Source organism: Curcuma longa, chromosome 2 (genome assembly GCF_044706935.1).
Source record: "Curcuma longa cultivar G26 ecotype Majalengka, Jawa Barat chromosome 2, ITB_CL_G26_1.1, whole genome shotgun sequence".
NCBI lineage: Eukaryota > Viridiplantae > Streptophyta > Magnoliopsida > Zingiberales > Zingiberaceae > Curcuma > Curcuma longa.
Window position 1 is genome coordinate 14,544,661 of NC_133862.1, and position 8,540 is coordinate 14,553,200.

At 39.2% G+C, this 8,540-nt stretch overlaps 1 long non-coding RNA gene across 1 annotated transcript; it reads right to left on the reverse strand.

Annotated features, from left to right (window-relative positions):
- Positions 1 to 5,512: 5,512 nt before the first annotated feature.
- Positions 5,513 to 8,229, reverse strand: LOC141822202 (uncharacterized). The gene is made up of 4 exons (XR_012601242.1): positions 8,000 to 8,229; positions 7,323 to 7,443; positions 6,003 to 6,095; positions 5,513 to 5,865 (listed from the first exon to the last, which is right to left on the reverse strand). It is a non-coding gene; the product is annotated as an uncharacterized LOC141822202 (long non-coding RNA).
- Between the last annotated feature and the right edge of the window lie 311 nt (positions 8,230 to 8,540).

The following is an 8,540-nucleotide window of genomic DNA, read 5'->3' on the forward strand; positions in this document are numbered from 1 at the left end:
ACTACCGAGCTGAGTGGTCGAGTGCCGAGTCGAGTTGTCGAGGCCTGCGTTTAACGCAGTTTTCTTAAAACAGATTCGTCCCCTCCGGCAGTGCTTATAGGTCACGATCGGACGTCTATTTCCCAGGATATAACAACAATACCGGAGAAACGATGAAACACAGATCATTTTTAACGAACTGATTACACCCAAAGGCTATCATCGAGGGAAGCAGAGGAAAGGGAAGCGAGGGATCGAGGATACTCTACATGTGATCTCTCATCGCTTCCTCTTTTATAACCTCGCAACATATCTCCTATTAATTAGAGATTAATGGTATAATTGATATATAGAGATTAATGGTATAATTGATATATGGCTTGATTCGAAACGTCAAGTAATTAACTCTGGTCGTTTCAACGCCAGGTAATAACTCTCGACCGTTTCACTGCAACCACCATTACAAAAAATGGAACGGGATGGTAAAATATTAGTTGATTCATTTGGGCAAATTATGCCCTGACCTTTGGGCAAATTATGCCCTGATCGGTCCGACATTTGACAAGCAGGTCGCGCTCGCACACAAGTTATCTTGCTGGTAGTACAATCTGGGCCCTGGATTTGCACATCCCTTACACACCCACGCGTGAAAGAGAGCCTCTCCCCATGTATTTGTTCACAACATTCATACTTATGATACATTATAAACCAATCAAGTTGCCCCTCAACTACCAATGTGAAACTAAACTCCTCCATATGAGGATCTTCTCCATCCTTTTATTTCCTTGTTTTCATTCACATTTCCAACACAAACTTAGTTCAAACCCTCTAAGCACCGTGCAATGATAACACATCCAATGATTTGACGGTCAAAATTTAGATAAAATCGACTTTCTAGGTGAGGAAGTATTTAATTTTTAAATTTATTCGATAAACTTAAGCAACAGATGAAATCCGTCACTCTATCGATTCTGTAGGGTTGACTCCACGATCATTTGTGAGGAAGATATTACTTCATCTTTGTTAAGATTCGACCTTTGTCTACTTCAGTAATCTTATTTTGTCGTAATCAATTCAACTAAACTCTATGGATAAAATTTATTCGATGAACTTCAACAAAGTTCTCGAATAAATTTAATTTGAATTAAGAGAAGGTAGTCGATCTCCGACTAATCAAGCCGAAGGTTTGGATACATTGATTATATAAAAAAAATTACTTTCCAGCTTCCAAAATTCCATTTTTCCCGTCAATTATTATTATCTCTTTTGTTTTTTCTGAATTCAATTTGAATTCGTGGGCGAATCGGAAAGGAGAAGTGCCTAATTTAATCATTCGCTACGTATACAAATTCAACCATGGATTTCACAATTCATTCTCCTCATTTTTCCTGCACTCGCGGCGCAACCGAACCGCATCGCCGCCGGCGTCGGCCGGGAGTCCCAGCGCTTGACGACGTCGCCGTTAAGTTCCGCCATGCCCTGCCAATTGCACCACCCAACTTGCCTTGTCCTTTCCGAGCTCCAGCTCTCGCTCCACGGCGCCTCCATCAACCGCCGGCTGGTCTCGTCGACGCCGTCGACGTTAACGCAATCCTCTCTGTCGTTCTCCTCTCCCTCGTCGGCGGCGTAGTAGGCGGTGAATCGAGACTTTGGGGTGCTGGTGGCCGGAAGCGGGGCAACGCCGAGCCTGTGCCTCGGCGGTTGGGACTCCTCGGGAGCAGCAGAGGAAGAGGTGGGGGAGGGGCCGTCGGGTTTGTAGCTGACGACGGCGCCTCGGATGCTCCAGAAGCCAAGCGCTACGGTGGCGAGGAGAGCTAGGCAGGCCACGGCGGCGTCGAGCCAGTGCATTGGCAAATTGCAAGGAGAGAACGACGAGGGTAGGTTGGTGGGTAACCATAGACGGACAAATATAGAACCGGGGGAGATCGAATGATCTCCGCCGTCAAATGGGGGAAGATGCGGCGGAATCGGATCCGAGGCCGGCAGGAAGATGCCTTTGGAGTCTGATCTTGTCGGACACGTGGAATGATGGGACACGAGGGGAAATCTTTTGACCTTTGAGGGTACATACCTACTGTATAGTGTTGCGATTTTTTTTTTTTTTAAAAAAAAAGCTCAATTGTAAAGAGCTTCTTTTTCTTTTAAAAAGTGAAAAGAGCAATCTTTATTAATAAAAATATTATATAAAAAAGTATTTACATCAATAATAATCATAAAGGACTTCTAAAACAATTTTAAAACTATTATTTTTTAATACAAAATATAATATTTTTTATCAAATTAAATTAATTTATTTTAACACATTATACTATAGATCTAAGTACGGAACATGTATTGCAATCAAAGGATGCTGGGCACATGGATTGGTTATTGTGTGCGCTTCCCGATTTATTCTGGTGGCCGATGGAAAATTTCTGTGGGGCCGAATCGGTCATTCCCAGGGATTGAATCAATGAGACTAACTGAGATTAATATTTTTTTAAAGTACTGAACATATAGAATCCGTCATTTTAAAAGTTCCATACGATCATTCTCACAATCATATGTGAAAAGATAAATCAAGAAATTATAATAGACCATGACAGAAGAATGTATTATTTCGACTTCGCTACGAGATTCGAATCCTTATCCTCTTATGTAACTCTGTTTCAAATCCTAAACAGTACTGAATAAGAGTATTTTTAAGATAAAAAAAGAGTGAGAAACAGACGGCCATCAGAGGCGATACAAGAACACATTTTGCCAAGAATTTGATGCGCAAGAATCCTTAACCAGACACACATTTAGCCAAATTTTTAACAGCTAACAATTTATTCGCCAGTGGGCGTCATCGTTCTCTTCAAACCAGAGACAAAAACAGTATCATGAAGTTGCAGATCTTCAGAAAGCCGCTTGAGCAGAAAATGCTTGATCTTAATTCCTGCACAAATTTTGTGTTCAAGTAACGATCTCAACTGTTTCACCATTGCGACCATCTGAACGATACAGGGCTTCTCACTTGGTGCTCCTTGTTCATCCAAGTGATCCATCCGAATGCCACTTCTTGTGCCTCTCCAGTCTTCGTCGATGATGCGAATGAAACCTTGTACCTCAGTTTCTGCCCGATTCGGCTGAAGGCGAGTTTCGTCGGCTTCACACTCATGTTCACCGTCGGAGGTCCGCTGGCATTCACAAAGTATACAGAGCTTGGGACGCCGACATTCGTGAGCTCCCTAGCTATATATTGAACTTCACGATTCTGCGGGACCTTCTGCCGAAGACGACGGAGAACGACGGGTAATTGAGGTTGCCGGGGTTCGAAAGGCGCCGGGAGCAGTTGGTTTGGGGCTCTGCGAGATGGCCTGGATGTGGCCGGCGGGGTAATCCAAGGAGCACAGGAAGGCGACGTAGTCGTCGGTTTTGATGTCATATATGAGGCCGGGTGAGACAAGGATCTTTATTTTGATAACAAAATTTTAAAGAAAACATCGTTAAAATCACAGAACTTAAAGAAGTAGTCTTTGAATTTAATCGAATAAAATTGATTTAAAATAAAAATAATTCTCTAGCAGTAATTAAATAAACATTTAAATAGTTTCAAAATTCTACCATACAAAAGATAAAAATAATCATAATATAATGATAAAAATTATTCGAAGGTTCCGAAAAAGTTTAAATAATATTTTTTAGACCAAAGACTGAACTGTTATGGATTACACCCGATAACTATTGTAGATCTCTGAACATGTTATGATTTGATATATTAAAAGTCTCATGGTTCAATCTGAGTCAAAAATTATAACTTTTTAAAATTCAGATCCTCTACATCACAAAGCCTTTTAGGGTTGGAGAGCTGCCACCGTGCCATGGTCTTGTTGGTAAGCACAATCAAACTGTATTGGTTGATGCATGTCTGTGGTTGACCGAATACGGTCGTGTCAGACACAGCTAGACCGTATTCGACTTTGGACTTTTCTTCTTCAAGTGACAATAATAAACATGGTCATGTCAGGGACACGACTAGCCCGTATTTGATATTGAAAATCTGGATTTCTATTCTATTATTGCGCCAATCTATTTGTTAGAAAATCATATATTTTATATTCTTACACAGTTAGTATCAGATGTTGGTGTAATCGACTATGGCCAAGGTTTGACCAGGTTGACCAAACTAGAGTTGACTTGAATCGAGGTTTCAATGTCTGATCAATATGTTAGTTGGCCAAGTAAAGTCAAGTAAGTCAAGGTTAACCAAATACTTGACAAAGAAGTGGAAAGTCTAAGTAAGTTATGGTTAATCGAACACTTGGTGATCGGAAGTTCAACGGGGAGTTGGTGAGAAGTCCAAGTGGTCATGAGTGATTGGATACTTGACGATCGAAAATCTAACATAAAGTTGGCACAAAAAGAAAGTCCAAGTGGATTATGATTGACCGGACACTTGTCAGTGGAAAGTCCAACAGGAAGTTGACATGAGGAGTGAAATCCTGGCAGGTTAAGGTTGACCGGATGCTAAACAACGAAGAAGTCCCAATAGGTCAAAGTTGATCGGATGCTAGGCAATGAGGAAGTATCAACAGGTCAAGATTGACCAGAGATATTAGGTGAGTGAAGTCCCAATAGGTCAAAAATTGATCGAATATTGGACAAATGAAATCTTGGTAGATTGAGGTCAATCGGATACTAGGCAAAATGAGAATTCATCCTTGGTAAGGTTGAAATAGGTGTTTTAGTCGATAAATAGGGTACATTGATAGACTAATGGCCGCAAAACTCCAAAAATGTGATGGTTGCTACAGTGTTGCTACAGTAACCGTGCTATAGTAATTTGTTGCAATAGTGATGAATAGTGGTTTGCTACAGTATCAGTTGACTGATCAGTTGGATCAATCGACTGATACACTACGTACGTGGCAGCGAACAGAAGCAAGTTAAATTGGATTGTTTGATTCGACTGATGACATCAATCGACTGATGTCGATCGAAAATTGAACAGAGACTTATCGATTCAGTTGTTCGACCCGACTAATAACATTAGTCGATTGATGATTGATATCAATCCACTAATGATATTGATGGTTGATATCAATCGATTGATGTTCAAATAATCAATAAAATCAAACAGGTTTAGAGCTCGTTCAACAGTATGTCCACTACAACAAAAATGACTTTTCGCAGCGCGCAAATATGCTATCCGCAGCGTGCATCGCACGCTGCACAGTTGCAAGCTGTTAAAAGTCATTAGGCATCCACAGCGTGCATTGCGCGCTGCGGAAGCTCACATCCGCAGCGCGCAATGCACGCCGCGGATGATCGCATCCGCAGCACACAATGCGCGCCGCGGATGTGAGCTTCCGCAGCGCGCAATGCATGCTGCGGATGTGATCAATCGCAGCGCGCAATGTGCGCTGTGGATGAAATAAAATAATTAAACCATTCATATTACAATTATAAACTCAAAACTCAAATAATTAATAACATAAATATCACACACAAATACCATATAAAATTACACATTTATAATCTAACAATTATATATAACATTCACATTTTTTTCACCCATGAAAATAATTTGTTCCTAAATCTTATCCTTTTCTTTAGGGTACATCAAAATAGTGTTGTATACAAAAGTATTACTCCACATCTTTTACCCGTAGCAACAAGTAAGAAAGAGTCATTTACATAAGATATCACTTGGGCATCATATCTGGAGAAGCAATTAACTTGTCGAAATCCATAAATCCACCTTCCTCGACAGTGCTTGATCAAGAGAACCCGTGTCCTTGTTCTTGTCATGCTCCATCTTCCCATGCTGAAAACATTTCCATCTTCCCATGCTGAAATCATCATCTTGCCAACTATCTTTGATGTATCTCCTAAAGAAAATATTTCCATCTTCAAATCCATCTGAACATGTTGGAAAACAGACATGAAGCAGCTAATCTCCATTAAATAATAGCCAAAAGAAAACTAGATAAATGAAAAAAAAACTATGTCAAATCAAATGCACATAATTATAAGCATATCAATGACAAAAAATCTACCTTTTCTACAAGATGATAGAGGGATCTGAAAGTAAAAAAGCAGCAACAAAAATCAGGTCCAAGGGGTGAATCAACATGTACTGAATGAGCGATCTGAAAGTAAAAAAGCAGCAACAATAGCAAACAGTCTAATACAGATCAACCAGAAGGAAATAAAGGAACTGTTTTAAATTCTTCAAAATGGTCTGAAATTGTTAACCTTTAGCACAGTTGCTTAGACAAAACCCAGACTTTCAATAAGCTAAGCTACAAAACACATATTACCTAGCCAAGGGCTGAAATTGTTAACCTTTAGCAACCAAAATCTCCAGTTGAAATAAGGCTTGAGGCTAGGAGATCAGACAGAGAAGGAAAGCAAGGATGCTAGACCTGTCTCTGGGACTATTCAATGTGCAATTACTAGAGATTCTTTGTATTGTAGGAGAAAAGGAAATTATTTCCCAGGCTTGCAGATACTAGAGAGAGGAGACCAGCAATTTCAGTATCATAAGCATTATCATAAACATAAATAGGCACAAATAAAATTTAAGTGTTTCAAAAGCCCCTAGACCCAGAAGAATGAAGGTAGATGTTAATGTATGTCAGCACCTAAATTTAATATCAAATTCTATAACTCTCAGACAATTGGTATAAGCCTATGTTTTCCATGTAATGACATCAAACAGACTCTAGCCAGCCAACAGGGACAAACCAGCTGAAAGTAATTAGTGTAACCCACTGAAGAATGCAAAATTAGCTAGGTAAGACCAGCAACAGTTGAATCAAAATCACGTAGAAGCTAGAAAGTAATGAAACAATTAAGCAACACCAAATTATATGTAGGCCCTTTCAAATTATTATTATTAAAGATATAATTAAATAAATAACTTGATTCATTTCCTAACAGTTCGAACTTTGGGGATAAATGGTTAGCCAATCCACTTTAATATGGTATCAAAGTAGAAGATTCAAGCTACAAATCTTGCTTGTGAGGAATCAAAGTAAAAGATGAATCGATAACCAACTAGGAATCCAATATAATCAAAGAAAAACGGTATATAAACTCATAATGACTAGTCAGACAATCATAGTCTGAATATATTTCTAAGGAATCAAATCAAAACTATGTTTAACTAGAAAAATATCCAAGGCACCACATCATCTGTATCGTAGAAAAATAGTATATCAACCATTTCCTGCTAAAGGATAATACAAATTAAACAAACCAGCTATTTGTTTCAACATAAGCAATGATTGATCCACCTTACCATTTTAAACTAGTAGGAAACGAAATGAATCAATAATTCATAAAGAACACAACAATGGCAAGCTTATCCATACTTGAACTATTCCACTGCATGTCGCCACATTCAATCTCACTATCTTCCTCATGGCCAGTTGGGTGTTCAATAACACAAAGGGCATTTCTTTGCAATTTCACCTCTTTGCCATTAGTTAGAACCTGAAATTTTACTAATTTTTTGTCTAATATGGTCTAGTTAAACAAAAGTAATCTGAAAAAATTGCTTGGAGGTCTACAAAAATTTGTTTAACCAGAACTGACAGTAGATAGAATTAGGAATTATAAAATGCTCAAACACTGCTGCAAATCACAAAACCAAAGTAATGATTACAATACAACTAAACAAGAACCGACCTACGTAACAGCACCAGATCTATTATGAAGACTAAAGAATCTGGAAGCAAATGAGTCAATAAATAATTCACCAAGAGAAATCTTGCATGTAAAAAAGAAAGATGCAAGGTTTATTCTCCAAATTAAACTTTTTAAGCAAGTTAAAACCTGATTTATCAACACTTCATTTAAAAATCTAATATCAAATTGGCTAAGCCAATCATGCTTTCAATTGAAAAACAGAGAAAGAAACTGTCAAATCTAAAGAAATGCCAACAAACCATTTTGAAAGTCAGTAATCAAAACAGTAATGGTTTTCGATCGAAACCCTAAAAAAGCAGAATCAGCTCGAGAAGGCCACAAGAAAAGGGAACAAACTTACTTTAGTCTAAGAAAGGAAGACAAAGAAAAGGGAGGAGTGAGCGCTGAAGCGGATCGGCGATTAGGGCAGCACGCGCGAGGGAGGAGTGAGCGCTGAAGCGGATCGGCGATTAGGGCAGCGCGCGCGAGGGAGGAGTGAGCGCTGAAGCGGATCGGCGATTAGGGCAGCGCGCGCGAGGGAGGAGTGAGGAAGCGGATCGCGCGATTAGGGATTAGGCGGGCAGGATTTTGCTCGCGCGAGGGAGGAGTATCGAGCGCTGCAGCGGGATTTTGCTAAATAGGGAGGAGTATCGCGTCGGAATTTAGGGGTTTTTTTTTTTTTAAAGAAATTAAAATTAATATAATTACGGTTATAATTTAAAAATTTTTAACAGCGGATATTGTACGCTGTCAATATAAATTTTTAACAGCACACATTGTACGCTGTTAAAAATACTTTTAACGGCGCACAATATGCGCTGTCAAAATTATTTTTAACGGCGCACAATGTGCGCTGTTAAAAGTATTTTTAACAGCGTATTATTGTTGCGCGCTGCGGTTGA